Here is a 20,951-nt window from a genome sequence, read left to right as displayed (position 1 = left end):
TTTGTATTTTATTTACTTGCATTTCTAAAAGCTGCCTTTCATGTTAGCTTTCTGAAATATATAATGATGATAGTTGCCAGATGTGTATCATAAAAGAAATATTGCCAGCATGCACATTCCTCTGCAGAGAGTTTTCAATACTTCAGCTTTCTTAATTATAAATGCTGTATAACAACATATTTGGAATCTGTATATTAAATATCATTAATCTCTAAATATCTGTTTAAAAAAATTATGTGTATATGCAAAACTGTATATCTTGTTTCATGTGGAGAGTCATGTAATACATGTACTCAAATGCATCCATGACCTTAGTTAAACCTTACAGTGCAGGCGCTTATTTTACTTTTCTATCATTTCCTTTCTGACAGTGTTGACAGTAAGCCAAGTGGGCAGAGAAAATCCCTATCTTGATATCATGCTGAAAGGCTAAATCCATCATTTTTCCAAGACTGAGTTAATGTTCAGTTTCAGAAAAGCACATGGACTAGAATACTTCTAGTTCAGAAAGAATTACTAAATTAATTCTCTTTACTCTGGAGCTGTAGCACATTGCAGTATTTCTGAAGGTAAACAGAGTGGGTATTTGTTAGTAGGGAGAATACTTGATGACAAATTCTTGGGTAAAACTACTTACAGGAAGATAGGAAATGAGTCAGGAATCTAAGGAAAAACTAGCTGTCTTACAGGTTCTTATCTGAACCAGTGTCCAAATCTTTCCAATTGCAGATGGACAAAGGAAGGGGAAATGTATCAATAGGAATTACAAATCACAAATTCCTTACTTCCTTCTTAGTTGCATACCAGCCTTCTCTTAAACTTTCAGTGCTAGGCACCAAGGGGCAAAGCAGGCAAAGGAGAGATTGTTTGGCTTTTTTCTGTATATTAAAGCCTCCTCAGTGCAGACACTGAATAGAACTTGAATAAGTAATTTACTCTGCTTCTGAAATTCTTTGAAAATATCCATAGCACTACACAGAAAGGGGTTCTGAAACCTGCTTCAGCAACTTTTCATATGCTGCTTAAAGCAGAATAATGGAATAGTTTGTACGTTGTGACTATAGTTTTACTAGCTAGGAGGAATCCAGAAGGGTCCATGATAATACTTAGTTATTTCTAGGTTTTATCTTGGTAGATAAAATGTAGAAAATATGGAGAGGTAAAAAGAGTTGTCTAAGTGGGAGCACATTTGAGGACTAGAAAAAACAGAACTTTGTACTCTTTTGCTTGCTCTAAGGAATGTATCAGGGCGCTCAACCACTAAACTACATTGTTTAAATTTAGATATTTCAAAGAAATAGCTTTCTAGCTGAGGGAAAGGGGATTTCAATAGCATCATCCGGTGCATTCTTTGGGGATGACTTGCCACTTACATGTGGCAGCACATGAGATGGATGCCTTCCTGCGCTCTGAGCTCTCCCCTCTCTCTTTGGTATCTGAGTGTCTGTCAGGCTCCTGCTAAGATCAAGTGGGAAAGGTTGCTTTCTGGCCAGAAAATTCAGGCAAATGAAGGGCAGGGAAATGCTGAGGATACCTTTGAGGATGCATTAGTTGTTCAGAAATGAACAAAGTGAACAAATAATTGCTCGGCTAATTTTTGTTTTTCTCAGCAAGCGAGAGGAACAAGAACACTGAGACAAAGGGCTTGTTTACTTAAGACATCTGACCAGATTTTCCAGATAGTATAATTAAGCAAAAAACACCCACATTTGTTCCAGAGCAGTGTTCATACATGCAGGTTTTACTGCCACAGTAGTGATAAAGCAGTTGTTGTGCTATAGAAAGGTTGGTGTGTTCCCCCAAGCAGAGTAGCTTGCATATTCCTGGGAGCAACTGCTTTCAAGGCCTTTTCCTAGATTTGGAGGAAAGAAAGGGTGGGGATGTTTTTCAATTAAGTTATTGCAATTCACTTTAAAATATGCTCTTTAACAGTAATATAGATCCAGTTTGACATCTTTATTTCCATTTTAGCAGGTCAAGTTATAGCTCCACAGTCCATAAATCTGTTCAATTAAATCAGCGAGAAAATGTCTTTCTCTTTCCATCCCCTTAGGCCCAAGAGAGCACCCATATCCACAGCTCTAAAGCATTATTCTCTACAAATCAAGCTCTTTGAAAAGTTGATGATTCCCTAAGCATACCATCCTCCAGGAAAGATGAAGACAGTCTGAATAGACAGTAAGTAAATTCATATAGATTGAGAATGGATTGAAATACACTTGGACAAAGAAAAGCATGTCAATCAAAACTTGTACTCACAAAAGCCTTTTTTTCCCAGAGTACCTATAAGTCATTTTTATTGTAGTATTAAGATTCATATTGTAGTATCAAGACACATATGTAAGCAGTAAAAGCAGTCCAAACAGCTGTCCAGGCTTTAAAGAAGCCTCTATACTAAGAGAAAAGGCCCACAGGGTGATGATTTTTTTTTCTGTATAGTTCAACTTAGGAATTTAACCTGCATAATTTAACCTAAGATTTTCTTTGCTGCTGTTCCCCAAAAGCAGCATCAGTAATTGAGTTGCATGCATATTTAAAACCAGAGCTGCTCTTGCCTAAAAATACCTCCTCCTTTGATTATGTTTTTCCATTGTGTGATGGCACAAAATTGTGATTTGGCAAAACAAAAAAATGGCCTAACAAATTCTCTGTACTCTATTCTTCAGTTTCTTTTCAAAACTGAAGAACAGTATTTTAGGTGTATAATTTGCATGTTGTTCATTGAAAATAAGTACTTAGAGCATTTTTGTATCAGATCAGTCTCTTTTAGAGTATGTAGAGTGGGTGATGATCATAAAATGAATAGCCAGTTAATATTTTTATCCTAGTACTTGGTGTGCAGCCTTGTGCATTACTTATTGTCCATCACTGAAATATGGTATGCACAGAAAGATTAATTTCCTCCTAGATTTTTCTGTAGTAGTTTCATGATATTAGGGCAAGATTTCATTTAAAGTGATTTAACCACCTGCCAAGGTTTTCTGTGTCTAACTGTTCTTGGATATTTGTCTATTTTATCTTTTAGTATTTAATACCATTAATGACCTAGCTTTTGGCTGTTTATAAATGATGGCTTGATTAAAATCCTGTGAAGTTAGGTGGTCGTTTGCCTGTTTTCCTACTGGAGGTGGAGGATGGAGGGAGGGGAAAACATAAGCCTAAAATTCATTCAGACTTGACAGTTTTGCTATACCTAACAGATGACTTTTCAGAATGTTTAGCCTATAGAAGTCCTTAGAGAAGTCTACTGTAGTCTACTGCAAATCAGACCCAATGTGTTCTAAACCTAGTTCCCAGAATATAAGAAATGCATAGTAGCTCTCTGGGAAAATGCGACTCGGTGAGTATCGTGTATCTCAGTAAAGGAGGCAAGGATTAAAAACTAGTCAAGGTGACGTTCAATTGCCTTGAATATAAAACTATCTTTTTCCTGGAATTTTTCTTGCTTGACTTTTTACCCACCTCACATTATATGCCGTAAGTTACACAAAAAGGTTCTTAAGACTTCTCATAGCTTGAAAGACTAAAACAAAAAAAAAAAGATAATGTAACATATGTACTATGTATTCTGCTACAGATTTGATATTTGTTGAATAAACATTTCAAAAGTTGGAATTTTCAGCTTTGGGCAAAATTTACCAAACAGTAGGACTCATTTCTAAGTTGCTCATTATTGGAATGTATTTGAAAATTTTGACAATCAAATGACTGCCTATGGATTATTAGAAATGCATATTCTTTTGATGATTGAGTCTGAATACACTTACTTAATGCAATTCTAAATCTATGGTGTGTGATTCCCAACCACTGAAAATAATTTTATGTATATTTGCATGTAAGTCTGTATTTGAATGCAATCATATGGAGCCAAAGTCCTACCTGTCTCTCAAATACTTAAATATTTCACAAATTCTGCTCCTATTATTAGTGATGGATTATGCCGCTCTTTCAGCCATGTAGCTGAAACAACGGTAGGCCCATCAACTCATAATTTAATTAATGAGAAGGAAATGGGAAGAAAAGAAAGAACTTATCAACAAATTCAAGAGTTTAGTCATGATAAGATATTCTTATCACCATGTGAACTTTCAGGCTACAGGACTGAGCACAATGGGTACAGCTTTCATCTTAAGGGTTAGTTGCTGTTGTAATTTCTCTTCCACAGAGGTTACTTTGCCCTCTGAATTCTTAACAAGCTGAAACTTGGCAGTCAAGTCCAGTTTAAATCCGTGATTGTCAGGTCCAGTTGCTCAAAAGGTATACATATTGGATCTGTTGACTGGTGATAATGTATAGTTTTAGATTAATTCCTGTAAAGTTCCTTTAAAATTGAGTAATTTTCATGTCTAATCATATTTTGGTCTCAACTGCTGTAGGCCAAAGGCTTTTTTCCCTCTGTGGATCTAGAAGCATGTTCTGTTTGACTAGTTTCATTTGAAAGCCAGAAGGGTGTTAAAGCTTTAGCTGGTTGTTCATCCCAACAACTCTAGAACTTAATGATGGGGGGGGGGGGGAAGGGGAAGAAGACTATATTTTAATTTTAATGCCTGGAATAAAGCAATTATTCTGAATAAGCTTCTTAATAATTGTTTATAAAGGTCTTGGTTTGTATGCAGCAGACTTGACCACACAAACACATTTTCTTGATCATTTGTTACTGATTGTATTATTTATTAATATTACAGTGGTATTTGAGGACTTCAAGCAGTACTGGCTTATTCTGCTATGCATTATATAAAACACACAGAAACAGTCAGTGCACTGAAAAACCTCTGGTCTAACTTGAGATAAGATACAACAAAGGACTGACCAGTAGAATCATGAAAGGAAGATAAGCCATAGAAAAGATGGTATAGCTAATTGCTATATAACCAGCTGTTGATTATCTTAATGTGTTTATATAGTTCTGATTAGCTTAATGCTTTTTTTATTGCACCCTTCTGTTGATATGTAACCATGTCAGTGCGGATTTTGCCAATGTGACAGCACATGTAGAATGCCAGAATACATCACCACTATATTATGGAGCTGTTAGACCTCTTGTCAAAGAAACCAAGCTGTTTTATAGATGATTAAAAAATGCTTATCTGTACATGTTACAAAAATTCCTGAAAGAAATGATGGCAGATTTAGAAGTTCATTTTAATAGTGTTATTGTATAGGTTCTGCAGCATGCTTTAGTGGCCACATTCTACTTTACTGCAGTAGGTTGACCAAAGCATGACAGCTGCTTTTCTCATATAAGGTAAACCAGACAAATCTGTACAGCTCGTAAAATTATAAAAATAGAAAAAGTGAAAATCCCTTGGATTTTGTCTGGCCTTGTGCCCATTTCAGGAGAAAATAGTTTGGCTACATGAGTTTCCCACAAAATTAAGACAGCAAAATAAATAGAATCCATCATTCACAGAAGATGTGGCTTGTTTTATTGTGCTTTCATCTTCTCTCAGGAGTACAGAGTCCAGCTAGTTAGAAGGCATTGTGCTTTTGAAATTAAGATACTCTTGACTTAAAAGAGAAAGCATGTCATTCTTCTTGACCCCCTACAAAGGAAGTTATTAGAAGAGCATTTGTTTTCAGCAGCTAAGCACTGGGTTAAACGTGCCCTAGATTAGTAGAGCAAATCATCTGTTCAGGTTGAAAGTGTTTGGCTTTAGTCTGTAAATAACAAGGCACATTTCCAACACACAAGGATCTTGAATTGCATTAATTAATTCATGAGACATCACATTTGAAGAAAATGTGTCCTGTTGATTAACTTCTTGGATGGGAATCAATGGCTTCATTGCTTGGCTGTATCAGCTTTCTGAATATCAGCACTGTGAGTTTCATTAAAGAGAACACAATAGATTGCACATGGCTGAGTGAGATATACCCAGGAAGCAGGTCACTTAGAATTAATATACAATCCTCCATGAATCAAGCTGTCCTGTTGGCAAAGTAGTCTGCAGAAAGGGAGAGGAGGATTCACTCGAGGGCCCTGAGTCACAGATGACATTAAATCTGACTTCTTTTTTTTAAGTAGTATGAGATTATTTTGACAGGCTGGGTGTTTGCTTGCTTGTTTTCATGTTTGCTACTGTGAAAAATGGCAAGAAGCTCAAAAATAGGGAAAAAGAAAAAGTGTGCTTTTGGTAGTTATAGAGAAGTCAGATGGTTTGACCAAAACTTTTCCATTGAAAAATGGGATGTTTTTGAAACTAAACTCAATGAATTGTTATATGTATTTTCCATCTTTCTGTCTGTCCCATTCCATTATTCTTTCCCACTGAAGACAATGGAATCTAAGATATTTAGGATTTTTCATGTTTCCTTTTGTATCCTTTTCAAAGTGAGGAAGGATTTGAAAAATTTGGCAAGAGGAAAACAGATTGCATGGATTTTTTTTCTCAATTTTTCATATTTTTATAGCTTGGGAGTTACCTATTCTGCTACATTCCATTGGGGGGGAAAAAAAGAAGAAAAGGCGTAAACTTAAGTTGCGTGAAGAAAATCATGGTGTTCTGGAAGAAAAATAAGATAATGTTTTTCCTAAAAACTTTAACTTGCTCTGGTTACAGGAAGCGTAGGCTTAGAAAGAGTGCAGGACTCTGGAATGTAACTTCTGTATGAACTGTAGAAAATCTTGAGACTCTCGAGCTAAATGTTGTCTTCTCTTACGAAGGGGAGAGCTTCAGCTATATCCCGAAACATGGTGATAACACTGGGATGCCCTGTCATATGGGCTGATACTGTGGAATCCCACTGGATTTGGAATGCTCAAATGCTATGATATTCCAACACCCTACAGCATTGCATTTTGTTTTAATGAGTTCCTTGGTTTTGCTTTCCTATTCCCTATGCCTCTTCTGTATTGAAAAATCTTCACTGTTTTATGTTTTTATTCCTGTTTTCAGTGCTTTTCTTGTGTGTTTTTTGTAAGGGGGGGAAAAAATCTTTTTGAAGTAAACATGGAACTGGTAGGCAGTTCCCATTCAGGAAATATAAATATTCCTGACTCTGCAAATTGCATATGTAGAGGCTACTGCTGATCTACTTGGTATAAACTCAGCTGCAGAAATGCTATGTAGCTTCTTCTGGTGATGGATTCAAATGACTGTGCAGGGGGTAGCAAACTTCTGAACTGTTTGCTAGCATGTTTTCTCTTGGTGCACTGATGGATGAAGGTACAGGGCCCTTCAGGGTTCAGCAACAGCCCCCATCGGCTTGTTCTTTCTTCACCCTGTGGCTGGTACAGTGTGCAGCAGCCCCCAGGCACTAGTACTACCCTAAAAATGTAAGCGTAACAGGCAGAGTCTTTCCTCGGATACTCCAAGTCCAATAGCCAGTCCTTACTGGCTTTTGCGTGAAGAAGAAAATATAGTGTGTAAGGGCAGGGATAAATTTCTATATTTCCTAGAGTTTTTCAAATTCTTCTCCAAAGAATATCATTAGTTTTGCGTTTTACAGACCCGTCCAGAGTTGAAAGCGGTTTTACTTGACATTGTTTGGTAGCTTGGGATGGACATGTGGCTATAAATATCTTTCCTTAACTAAAAGGGAACTGGCTTCCTGATGTGCGGAATATGCTGAGTGTTGAAAAGATAAATAGCATTTCTCTAACATCTTAATGACCTTACTGAAAAGCCCATTTAATATCTTAAAAATTCACATTTCACATGTGCTGAACAATTGTATGTTTCTTTCATGTTTCTTTGAAGTACTCATGAAAAAAATCATCTCAGAATTTTTTAATCTCTAATATTAACAGCAGTTGCATATCTGACTCAGGCATTATAACTGACTGCTGATACATGGCATACCAGAGCTGAAAACAAAAAGCGTCAGGCCTTTATCTTAAATGCCACCTGTGTCAGAAAATGTCAGTCGCCAGCCTTTTGAACTTCTTATTTCATTAAAGACAAGAAACTGAGAAGGAGGGAAGGGAGCTGGGGGAGGACAGAAAGATTCCAAGGCAAAAGTTCCAAAAACAAACTGCAGTTTCCTTCCAATCTAGGGAGTGCACCAGCAAAGTCCCAGCCTGAAACAAAGGGCCTATCCTTGAGAAGCAAAGGAGGAAGGGTGAGGCTGAATTTTGTGTTTTAATGTGTACCTTAGTTCCAGATGAGTGTTTAATATAGCTCAGACCTGAAACATAGTTCTTGCTGGTGTCAGACACGGACAAGATCAATTTGTTTCAACTGGGATATACTGCTTCATAAAAGCGTTGTAGCCCGTAGATTGACAGAGTGGCCCTTTTACTCTGAGACTGATAACTATGAAAGAAACCAATTTTAAATCTAAGCCCCCTTTGACAGGGATTTTGGTAACACTTTAAAAGTCTAAGTGGGAACTGAGTATTTAACTATCTGCTGTTTTTGAAAATTCCACCCTTACATTCTAATTTTAGGAGCTGAATTCTAAACTTTAAATCCAAACTGAACATCAAACTCACTGTTTAATAAAATGAGATGAAGACATTTGATTTTTATCTCTTTCATGTCATTCTTAAGATGGGATAACTATCAGTAAAATGAGATTAAAGAAATAGCTCCTCGGTGATGTCAGTTTGTCTCGTGGTGTGGAAGGCTACAAACATGTTATGGAAAGTTTATGTAACACCACCAGATTATGGAACCTGGAAATATTAACACTGTGGGATTGACTTTTTATTTCACAGAACTTCCAATGGGTCAAGCTTGTGAGCCATAAGCAATAGCACTACCTAATTCTTGCTTTTTTTCTGGAGCAACTTAGTGTGTGGGGGTTGGAATATTTATCAGATGTTTTTTGCCCCCTCATTCTGTTTGTATGAATGGAAAAGCATTTACTGAAGAGTAAAAAAAAAAAAAAAAAAATTCCTTATGAGCTTGCAGCAATCTCTGTGCCTTCAGAAAGCTCAATGAACTTTGAAGAACTGGGGTCCTAGGACAAGAAATAAGAGCTGTTTAATTGCCTACGTTGCTATTGTCAATGTACAAAACTTGTGACTGAAGACTGTCATATCAATAAGCTCTTTAAGATAAGAAATAGTATCTTAAGGACACTTGCTCTGTTTAAGGGAAAATAAGTGTTCTAAGACACAGTGGAGACCTTAAGTGGTATTGACTTGTTATGATTGTAATTCATATTTACGTCACTTGGGTTGTCACGGACTCAGAAAAGCCAGACAAACTGAGTCATCCTGGATAATATCCAAAACCTCCCACATACAACCTGAAAAAGATTGTCCTTCATAAATTGCATATATATCCTAAATATTCTATGCATTCTCTGAAGAGTTACTGCTTGATATCCTTGTGTCTTGCATGCTGCAAAAAACTACTCATGCATGGCAAATAGTATATTATTTCCTACTTTTTTTAATAATAATCTGAAATCCTATCAGGAAGGTGCCTCCTAGCTATTTTTTTAAGAAATTCATATGAAATCACTGCTATTCTGGAACATGTTGTATTACTCATGTTTCTATAGACTGGAATTCAACTTCTAAGTCCTAAGTGAGTAAGAAGGAAATAATCTCAAAGTAGTCTCCATTTCCCAAAACTGTCACTGAGATACAATTGGGCTTGCTTGGCAGTTTCTCAGCAGTGACTTCCTACGAAAGGTGTGGAGTTGCACAGAATCCAGCTAACTCTGGGAACCCCATGGACAGCCAGTATTAAGGGCTTGTAGTTTGAGCCACATGTTCACCATGTGCTGAATCACACTAAAAGGCATGATGTTCAGCTTTTGGAACTGAAGCTGGCAAATAGGCTCTGCCACATCTCTCTTGCTCCTGGGAATGGGTTCTAGACCAGTTTCCAGTTGAATTTTGTAGAACTGGGAATAGATGCTTCATCTACATGTGCTTCCCCTGAGCACACCATGGATGAAGAACCCTCCATGTGAAACTGGCTGGTGGTTAACTAGTCTATACAGTACTCAAGAGGACTTTATAACTACACCATCTATTGCTCCCACATTGGGAAGTACCAACTCCCAGTCCAGTTTTCCATTAAAGGTATCTGAGAAGCTTAAAACTCATAAGATTTGTTGATAATCAGAGGGTATTATATTTTATAATACTTGGACCTTGGTAAAAATTGCTGTTACATTTACCAGTCTACTTTATCCCCACTGTGTCAAGTTCCATATGTTTCAGGTTCTGAACTCTGAATAAAATAGGCTTTTATGATATCTAACAGACAACAGAGCATCACAGCAGTTTATGAACTAAGTGGATTCTTTTACAGATTATGTTGGCAAATATTTAAGTGTGGGAAGTGCCCTTTTTTAGAAACTTGCTTGCCTGCCTACTAGAATCTCATAATCTCTTTTAATTGCTGTCTATTTATTGGATTCTGACAGAAAGTTGCAAAACATGCCTCTGATTGCATACGTCCAAACACATTTAGATAGCACTTGCCTTAAGCAATCAGTGCTGTGAAAGCAGCCCTTATGTAAAAGAGGCACCCCCCCATAAACTAAAAAAGAGACAATGTTCTATCATCTCCAGAAACACATACTTTGTCCGACACTAACGCCAAGCACGCTAAAACAGTGGAAAAACCCCAAGCATTATATGTCAGCATGCCAGTAGCTTCCACAAATGGTTCTTGTAGCTTTGGACTAGTGCAACGACAAGATGAGAGACATGAATCCTCCCCCCGACTGTAACAATAAAATCATATGCTGCTTGGAACATGTATCTTAATCTTGCATACAAAACAGAACAAGTGTTATTTATGCTTTACAATGCTTTGAAATATGCATGGAGCGGCTGCATAAGTGAAAAACATTTTTGGAATAGTATAATTATAATCATACTTGTCTAAAGATGTGAGAAGTCAGGTTAGAAAGGGTAGGTTCTCCCCTTTAAATCTCTTATTTAGCCAGCTGTAAAAGATGGTTTTTTGGATAAATGTTTCATGACCTAAATAGCTGGCTTGATTTGCTTTTTTTCATCCATCATCTCCTTTTTCTACAATAAGATCATCAATATTCACATTTCATTTTCCTGTAATAATTAAGACTGGGCCCTGGTTACTTGTTACTTTAACAGTGCAAGGCACAAAGTAGACACCAATTCTGCCAAGAAGAAAATATCGAGGGGGGAATACAACAGATGAGAATTTTAGGGGAAAATGGTCAGAAGTCACTAATATGGTCTGAATGAGAAATCCCTTAAAGGTATGTTCAGTGACCTGTTTCTATTCTATTAATAATGATGCTGGTATGTCCTGAACAGAAAACTTTCAAGGTACAGGGGATGACAGAGTTCTGCTTGCAAAATCTATTAGATAAGATTAGAAAGTGTGTGGCTGAGCTACCCAGTAATTTTACCATGTGTGCCTTCTCCCCACATCCTAGCACTGCCGCTTGCTCAAACGTCGTAGCCCAGGAAAATGAAGGCCGTCAGTTACACACAAGGGTTAAGAACTCTAAGGAGGATTTACGATCTCTGTGCAGTCTCCAGGGAGAATAAGCAGACTGCTCCCTGCCAAAACACTCCTAAGCTGCCCTGCAGTGAGCGGTGTTACAGGAAAAGTACCAGAATTGGACATGGGGGAGGGGGAGCAGTGGAGGAACAGGGAATTGCAGCTGTCAGCGTCTTACCTGCTATGTGTATTCTTCACTCTTACTTCAGTATACTTCCCCCTTTTTTTCTTCAATAAATGCATTGTAAAATTGACTTAACTTAATGTGAAGTTGACTTAATTCAAGTAATAGGATAGTAGGTATTTCTGCTACATATAGAAACATCCTTAGAATAATGAACTAGCTCTCTGGTAAAGATTTCTCCTCTCTTTAGCATGTGGTAATTGCTAGGAATCCAGCCTGAGCTAATTTTCGTAGTTTCCAAATTTCCTGATGCCTGGGATGATTTTTGTCACTGTAGTGCTCTCCTGGAGGATGGTGCTTATCAGGCTCTAATTAAAGGTTACAATCCTTGTGTCTGAAGATTTGTGAATACAGTTTGGTTTCTGCTTCTATCATTTAGGTAGTAATCAAAGAAAAAAACTCTTCTGGAATTATTTCAGTCCAGTCTCTTGTCAAAACGCAGTCATGTTGTCTGTCCCCCCTAGTAGCTTTTGCACAAATTCAGCAGTAAGCACAGGTCTTCCAGATAACTGATTTCTCACAGGCTTTGTGAAAGTGGCTGTTTAGAAGACAGAAACCCCAGATGACCAAAAAAAAAAAGGCAACGTGAACTACAAATCTGCACTTGCAACAGACTTCTTATGTGCCCCAGCTGTTGTGAAGCCTCCAAGTGGGATACACATCTTTTCAGACATGAAAATCAAGCATCTGTTAGACATAAAACCAAAGCAAATCATAGTTGATTCATTCCATTGCTCACTGAGCAGCTTGCTTTTCTACAGCTGTATTCAGACTGTGACAAAGGTGAGAGTTGAGTATAAAGACTTACAAAAGCGTGAGTTAACTCACGTTTGCGTTTTTGTGATTGACATCATTTGGGTTAGCTCTTTAAAAACTGTCCAGTCGACATTGCTGAGCATACCAATATGCAGCAGATTCAGGGGTCAACACAACCTTGAACACGAACTGGGTATTGTTTTTCCACTGTACAGCTCTTCCCCATTAGTGATGAAGTAGTAGTGTTTTGCCAATCTCAAGAACAGAGGAAAACAAGTTGAAGGGAGGGTTTTACTGTTTGGCCCAGGGAAGGGCCATGACGACTTCACCTAAATAGCCTTTTCAAACGTAACATTGCATGTCCTCACTCGTGTAGCAGTTTGCCTTGTTTGCGTAAGGTGTGTGAATGGGATGCATCTTTCCTGTGAAATAGGAGCATTTCTGAACAGTTATGTAACAAAGGTATTAGTGTGCTTGTCTGCATACATAATGCTGAAGGTAAAAGAACAGCGTGTGAAACTGTAGGTAACGTGAAAAGCTTAACTCTTCTATAATTTCAAATTACATTTCTGTGTGTCTTTGGTCAACATTGCTCCACTTCATAAAAAGCTGGCTATAAGAAATGCAAATTACCCACAAGCAACATAATTATGATTTTGAATATGCTATGCAGCTGTGAGTTCTGCTAAAATTGGGTGAGTAGCAAATGAATTTAATATCATCTCAATATACTTGATTGATTCCAAACCACACCTTAGCCTATCTGTGAAGTAATCCTCTTTTGACTTCATTGGGTGTGTTAAGCAAATGGGTATCCATGTATAACAGTTCATAAGCGGGAGCCCGTCCCTTTCCCCCTCTGCAGGTTATGTAGGGATTCAGTTCCAGCTGAACTCTAACTTGGAACAGTTTGGGTTAAACTGAATGCCCAAATGACTCACTGAAATTGGATCATTAAATTGGAAGAATATTGTTCTGGAAGGAAGTTAGTGAGTTGAAGGTACAATCTAACAAGACCCAGGATGCCAATATCTGTTCCAAGCAAGTAGGTGGTTTCTTTATGGAACACACATATTTTTGGATAGCACTGAGATATTGCCATAGGAACTGTAGGAGGATAGCAGATTACAAGCCAGGCTCTTAGACAAAGTCAGAGGTAGGAAACAGGGAGAAGAAATGGGGGGTTTGTCTAGGTCCGAAAGCCTCTTCAGAATGCCTCTGAAGTTAGGACCTGAGAAGATCCAGAAGAGAGACAAGTTAATATATTTTTTAAAAGATATGATACTTTTTATCTCCATCGTTTCCATGCTCAGAGGTAACAGCTTAGATATTATGACTATTTTTGTCATGAATAGAACGGAGGCAGTATCACTGCATCTTCTTCTCCTTTTAGTTCCACCACTGAGCTCAAGCATCAATCCTGTAGCCCTTTGGCATCTGACTTGGCTCTTCTCCCAGACAACGCAGAACTTTGCAGCCCTGTTTGAATTCCCTTCCGGCACGGGTCCTCTTCCATGTGGGCCAGAAGACCAAGGCAGGTGGCTGACAGCAATTGACCGAATTGTCTTTAACTGCTGACAGAAAATGTGTAAAAGTCAAACTAAGAATAAATATATGAAACACAGTAAAAGCAATGAAAGGTCACAAAATGATGATGAATCACGGTTCCTTCCAACACTTCGCTGTTAGACACTAAAATTAGGTAATTTTTTAGAGAAACTTGGAAAAGTCCCAATTTTTCTCCATTCCTCAAGGATATTCTCAGGATTTGTTTTTTAATTTATTGCTTTAGTTTTGCAGTCTCATAATCAGGTGATAACTTCCCTTTATTCACTAACAAAGCCTCTATGGTTTTCCTCTTCCAGGGCATGTAATTTCTTGGGATTTCTTTCAAATAATTTTACCTCTTCAAGAGTTAGGTGTCCTGTCTAAATTCATCATCTAGGTTCCTTCTGTACTAAATGGAAAGATAGGCAATTCCCACCTATCTTAGGTTTCTATCTTAAGATGGCCTGAATCGTCCATGGGAGGTGCTTCTCTCTTTCCATTAACATAGTGTTTGAGTAGAGAAGTAATTTAAACTTTAGGTTTAAATTTAGATGGCTAAAGTTAGGAGTGATAAATCTTACCCCTAGAGACTGTGACAGTAGCTTAAATTACATTTTTCCTTCTCATTTCCAAATGAGAATAGAGCAGGATTTCTAAATGTTGATGCTACGTGCTTCTCACTGACAATCCTGAAGCAATCTGATATGAGACTATTTTATAAATATCTGTTGAGACTAGCAAAAGCAAACCACAGTTTTTGGTCCTGGAAGATTGCACTGGCATTCATGGATAGGAGGGAAACTTGTTACTGACTTCTGGCAACTTCTAGTAACAGAGAAAGATGCCTTGAAGTTCATTAGCATTATTCTGTGGATTGAATCTCTAACAAAACTTAACACATCTGATTGTTGTGTTACAGAAGATGCAATGTTTTCAAACTCCAGATGTTAAATCTATGCTAGCTTAGTGCTGTAGAAGCATGTGGTTAGTTTTTTGGTTAGAATTTGTTTAGTGCTAGCAAGTGTTTTGGAAGATAGTATACTACTAATATTAGGAGAACATGTGTGTTTATATATATATATATATACACATAAATATATATCAAGACTTTGCAGGTTCATATGTAGTTGGGGGAAAAAAATTTATTTGAATTCCATTATTCCGTCCTGATTTCTTCATGTTACTGCTCTTCCCTTGGTACAGCACACAGGATTTGCTTAATATAATCTACTGACAAATATATTTTTCCTAAGCAACTTAATTGAATTAATCACCTCGTTTTTGCTTAAGTTTATTATGAGAAGGTCAGCCTAATCCATAAACACAATATGGTATTGTGTTATCAGTATTACGCAGCAGTACAAATCAGTCTGTAAGTGAATAGCTTTTGTGGTCTCTCAAAAAAGCTGTGGCCAAACATTGTTTCTTTAAGGTATTTATCATTAAATACTGAATAATTACATTAATATCCAGAAGATGTTCAAAACACACTGATTTTATAATTTTCTTTTCTGGTCAGTATTAGGGCAATTTTACATATACGGGCATGAGCTGTGAAAGGGGGAATATGACAATTTTCTCAAAATTCTCTTTAATGGTAGTGCTTAGTTTGAGACACGTGCCATTTAATTTTCGTATGCTGAGTTCTGACTGGAGTGCACAGAAGCCTTGGTTCTTATCATAGGAAAATTAGTTCCTAGATATCTTTAGTGCCTAAGTATCTTTAATTGACTATGCAGGATTAGAGATTGCTTTTGAAAGCAAGAAAAGAGCTCCACAGAGCTACTGTTTTTCTTGTAAAAGAGACTGAATAAGGATAGAGCTTTTTGCAATGTGTTCAGCAGTATGGCCTTTCAGTTCGTCAAAAAGCCTAGCTTTGCCACAGGTTCTCCCGCTTCTTAAAAGCAAAAAAAAAAAAAAAAAGGGGGGGGGGCTTATTTTTTGAGCCTAGCTGATCCAGAGACAGCTCAGGAGTGTTTCACCTCTTGCAGTTGCGGGAATGCTAACATCACTCTTGATCACTAAAAGTGCACTTAGTGAGGTGGACTATAACATTTAGGAAATGTCTTTCTTTACAAGTTTTGATTGTTCGTATTACTTCAAAGTAATCTACCATCTTGCTAAAAAGTGACTTCATCTGAGAAACTTGCAGCAAGTTGCAGCCAAGTGTCAAAGAATGCAAACAATAAGATAAAGAATGTGAAAGTTTAATATTTACTTAGCGTTTTAAAATAGAACATCTATTCCAATATATGTAGGGTTTAGATGCTACAGACAAAAGGAGAGCACTACTCTTAGAATCAGTGCACTATGCAGCTTTTCTCAACCTGTAGGTTTCCCTTTTCTGCTTTTCAGCTTTAATGAGATTTTGCATGCAATTTTGAGTGTTTTCAGGGTTAGTTTACATATTGCCTTATACTTCTTGTCATTTCTTTTAATTCTACAATATTATTGAAAGGAAGGGTAACTGGAGGATGTGCATAACATCATAGACTTGCAGATATGTAGAAAGTTAAATAGTTTCTGGTTTAGATTTCTCACGCCATACTTAAGGAATTGGAAACAAGCCTGAGTCAATACAGTTAAATACATGCATCGTGTAAATATGGCCATATCCCAAAGAGCAGCATTAAGTGGGCACTGGACAATGGATAGGTTTTTGCTGATGTTTTGTTCATCAGTACATCCTGTACAAAGGAAAAGATAAACAATTACATACGTGGGCACTTTTACGACCAGGTTTCCAAAAGTTAGAATACTAACAGCTAGGAGGTTGCTAGTTAATCTACCTGAATGTAGGTTTGGATCTTTGCTCTAGGCTTTTACTATTGAAAATTTTGGCTGTAGATACTCAGGTGTTGTTTTCTAAATCAATGCATTTCTGTTTTAGGCTGCAGGCCAGAATAAGGTTAGCCCAAGTCTGCACTGCAAACTCAAGGTAGCCCTGCAGGCACGGGGATTTTCAGCATTACCCTAGGAGCTGAGGTTTCCAATACACTACTTGGAAGAGCTAGTTCTGGAAGGAATGGACTTTCAGGAGATAAAACAAGCATGAGCTGGAAAGAAAAGCTGAGGAGAGGAGCATATGACTCACCTGATTCAGCCAGCTGATGGGCTCTTTCCCAAGATCAGCAGCCTTGAATCCTTTCCTGGTGGTAGGAGCCATTCAAGTAGCTTAGTCTGTACCTGCAAAACCCTTGTCTATCATTTGCTCATACTGGCTTCCTCCCACATGTTCCCTGAGTTCCCAGCAGTTTTGTACGAGTCCGCTGCTGTCCCTCATCTATTAGGGATCTGTCTTCTCTCATGATACTGTTAAGTTATAGGTATCAGGCGTGCTAGAAGAGTGCCAAAAATAAGATATGGGCTGCTGAGGGCTCATGAGCATTGCGGTGCTTGTGAACAGTTCAGTTGTGGCCCCCATTAAAGATGTTCTCATATGGCCCCGTGTGCTAGATTGAGAACTCCTGGGCAATCCTGATCCTCAGCTCTTGAACTTTTGTAGCATCTTACATCTGAAAGATATTTGGAAGCCAATGTTCTGTTGCTACAAGCATGTATGGCAATCTCCTTTTGGTTTCCCGTAGTAGCCCTCAGTGTCTACACTTCCATTACCTTATGGTCACGCAGTATTTTACAAATGCTGTATCAGAAGAGATTTAAACATTTTGGATCCCAGGAAAATCACTGTGCAACATATAGGACATTTTCAAAATTCCACGCAATTATTGCAATCTTTTAGTGTCACATAATTAAAATGGAATTTAATAATACTATAAATGTAATGATGCATAAGAAAAATATAAAAAAAACAAACTCAAAACTCAGTTATTTGCTTTGTAGAAGCTGGTCATACAGAACATGTATCCCTGCATTGTCGAATATACCAAAATATAAAAATATTTACACTGAGTTTAAATTAAACAATGTAACTGTAAAGTCAGATGAAGTATGTAAGACTTTATCAAGGTATATCAAGTAAACTGCTCATATTTGGATCATAGCAATACTGCAAATCTAACCCAATGTTCAGTACCCAGCAGAATGCATATAAATTGTTAATTCTGCCTGACAGATAAGTGGTTGGTTTGGATGTGTGATAGTTTATTTCATTTTTAACATATTCAGTAGAAAATAATAAACTCAACACCCCAGAGGTAAAAATAAGTGTGCAAGTACTTATCAGTTATGAATGTGTGGGAAAAATCTACTTTGTTATTAGTGGTGTACATCTGGCTTTGTTATTATTAAATTAGGTGCTTCTGTAGCTAGCCCCTTAGACTCTTCAACAAAGTGCTTAAGCATGTGCCCACATTTTAGCACTGAGTAATTCCATTCCTGGTCACCAAAGCATCTAGTCAGGTTTAGTAAAATGTATTATGTATTAAAATGGTAAGTTTAAATGTTTTGCTCAGAGACTCTTCTAACCCTGAATTTTAGCTCACCATTGTAGCAATGGCATAATTCAAAGAGAAATGTGCCTCCTCTTTCACTCTAAGGATTCTATTGATAGACTGTTTTAAATTAATTAAATCTATTTTTAATTAATTTTACTCATATAGAACTTAGAGTTTGATGCTGTTTTACTGAAATTAATCAGTTTTGCTATCAATGACTCAGGAGGGTTGGATTTAGATTTTAAGTTTAAAATTAAAAAAAAAAAAAATCAGTCCACTTCACACTACGTGAATGTTACACTAAAAAACTACATTTGACTACATCTACTTCTCTGACACTGATTTCTGATTTTTAACAATATAGATGATAATGTTTTAATCTAATTTCCACTGAAACTTAATAAAAGCAAATTTGAAAGTCTGAGAAAATCTTCTATTCCCCAAAGGGTAAACTGTCAAAGTACTTCATTGCCATAACAATAGCCTTTTGGCTTTAATAGTCTAAAACGCAAATGACATCTGCTGGCTATTTATGTTAATTATGCTTTTAAATTGTTTATGGCTACACCAGAGGATATATTCCAGGCTCTCATTTCTATTAATAGATGCCTACTCTGGAGAGCATAAAAAAACCCCTCTGTCCTACCTAGTATCTTTATACCTAAGACAGTAAGTCCCATTCTTATGGGTTGCCTGATCTCAAATAAATAGCACAAATTGCTACTTTCCTTTGCTGTATTTGGAATATCAGTATGAATGTACAATATGTAGTCATCTCAGTTTTGTGAAGCCATTTGTGAGTACTTCAAAAATATAGAAGATTATTTTAGAAAGCAGTTTTATGTTTTCATAGACTTCAGTGTTCTGTAATCCTTCAGAAATAGATCAGGTTCTGTTCAAAGTGGAAACCGAAGGGATATTTATCTCAGCTAGCTAAATGTCTTCAGATTAGATTAGACTGTAAATAACATAAATAAAGTGAGCTTTCTTACTAGGCATCTATTAATTTCTGTTTTGATTAGCTGGAAACAATTCAACTGTAATCAGGTTCTGAGCCAAAATCAGGAACTGTGGAGTTATAACATTTACACAATGTTTTGACAACAACCAAAGACCTTTGAAATTCTGACAAAAGTTCAGGTCTGCTTTTCTTTTACCTCTGGTGAATCAGTCGGTTCAGTAAAATTAAAGAAGAGGCACAGATACAAAAATTTTCTGTAACTCACTCTTCACTCACCCCAGTTCTGAGACCACTAAGAATTAACAGCTTGTCCATATTACAGCAGCTCAAATATTCTGTCCCACCATCACTGTTAAGTCCCCATCTCTTTCTACACCTGGGAGGAGGGAGAGAAACAACCAAGCACCTATTTCCCCATGGGTGCTTCAAATAATAGAAAATATAAGATATATGGAAAAATAAGAAAAAGTAAATGGTGGTAACTGTTTTAAATTTGAAAATGCTATGGAAGGATCTCTCTGGGAGATGCATCACTGTGATAAAACTAGACATTTTTTAAATTAAAATACACATTCATAAGCTGCTGCTATTAAATTCATTGCTCTTTTTCCTTAACTAGGAAATAGCCTCTTGAGAAGTCTTATCCTGTTTTTTTCAAAAATGTCCTTGAAAAGTATATACTCACTGCAGACAAACATTTACATGTTGCAACTCGTGGTTTAATAGTACAGATAAAGAATAAATTCCTAAAAACATATTACGTACATATTGACAAGCTGGATAAGAACACAAAATCCAATCTAGGAACATGGACCTGCTACTTCTGGCACTGAATAAGCTCAATATTACAACTGCCCTGTCTAGGTGACAGATTGTCTAGCTATGAAAAGGCAGAACAAACACTAATGCTAAGGCTTTCATGTGAGGAGCTGAAGAGCTGTGTGGGGTGAGGGTAGGGCAGAGAGTAAACATCTGCTCAAATGAGTTCTCCAAGGGCAGAGCACCAAAAGCTAGTTAAACACCAGAACTGAGAGAGCTGGTGGGAAGTCCATCCTTGCAGGCTTTATTAACGGGCTAGACAAACAAATTTTATGAATGCCATTGGTGCAATTGATTTGCCTTGCTCTAAGACAATGATTACATACTTTCTCAAAAAATTTTCCCCCTTTTCCTCCTCCATTTGTATCTCTGACCACTGTGGTTCTTCTTGGTCAGATTTGCCTCTCTAGGTCTTCTTCAGCCATTGGAAGTCATGGCTAGAATAATTCTACTGTATCTTTTCAAGAGAGGAAAAGAATTGAGAAGAAATCAGGGCACATTGAATCCAGTGGCCAAGTTTTCATTCTCTAGTGGTAGATTCCTGTGTAAAACAGCTTTCTTCTAACATCCCAGGCCACAGGAAGCCCACCTCTCCTGTCCTTGTCTTATGGTCACTGAAGCCTAAAGTTGGGATTTACATACCACTCCTAGCATACATTTTAGGATTGTATGCATGCCACCTAATTTTATGTACTTTACCAAAGCCTAAATTAAGAGTTTGGCTGGCCTAGCCTCCCTCCCTTATCAGCAGAAGGAGATAAGGCCCTCCAGAAGGAGATAAGGCCCTCCAGAAGGTGATTCAGACCTTGGCTAGCTGAACTGTCTTCAGCAAATGCCAAGCTCTCTCCACTGGCTACAGGTGGACTCTAGGAAGACAAGGTGCCTCA

The 20,951-nt window shown here is 37.4% G+C and overlaps 1 long non-coding RNA gene across 1 annotated transcript in view; it reads left to right on the top strand.

Moving 5' to 3' along the window:
- The window catches only part of LOC135324930 (uncharacterized), a 78,693-nt gene extending 64,550 nt beyond the window's left edge, over positions 1-14,143 (top strand). The window contains exons 6-7 of the long non-coding RNA XR_010386157.1: positions 2,054-2,178; positions 13,733-14,143. This is a non-coding gene — a long non-coding RNA (uncharacterized LOC135324930). The remainder of the gene's footprint in view (positions 1-2,053; positions 2,179-13,732) is intronic.
- The last annotated feature ends 6,808 nt before the right edge of the window (positions 14,144-20,951 follow it).

The sequence above is a fragment of the Dromaius novaehollandiae genome, chromosome Z, assembly GCF_036370855.1.
Source record: "Dromaius novaehollandiae isolate bDroNov1 chromosome Z, bDroNov1.hap1, whole genome shotgun sequence".
Lineage (NCBI taxonomy): Eukaryota > Metazoa > Chordata > Aves > Casuariiformes > Dromaiidae > Dromaius > Dromaius novaehollandiae.
Note: the sequence above shows the minus strand (reverse complement) of the source record. Positions and strands in the feature narration are given on the sequence as shown.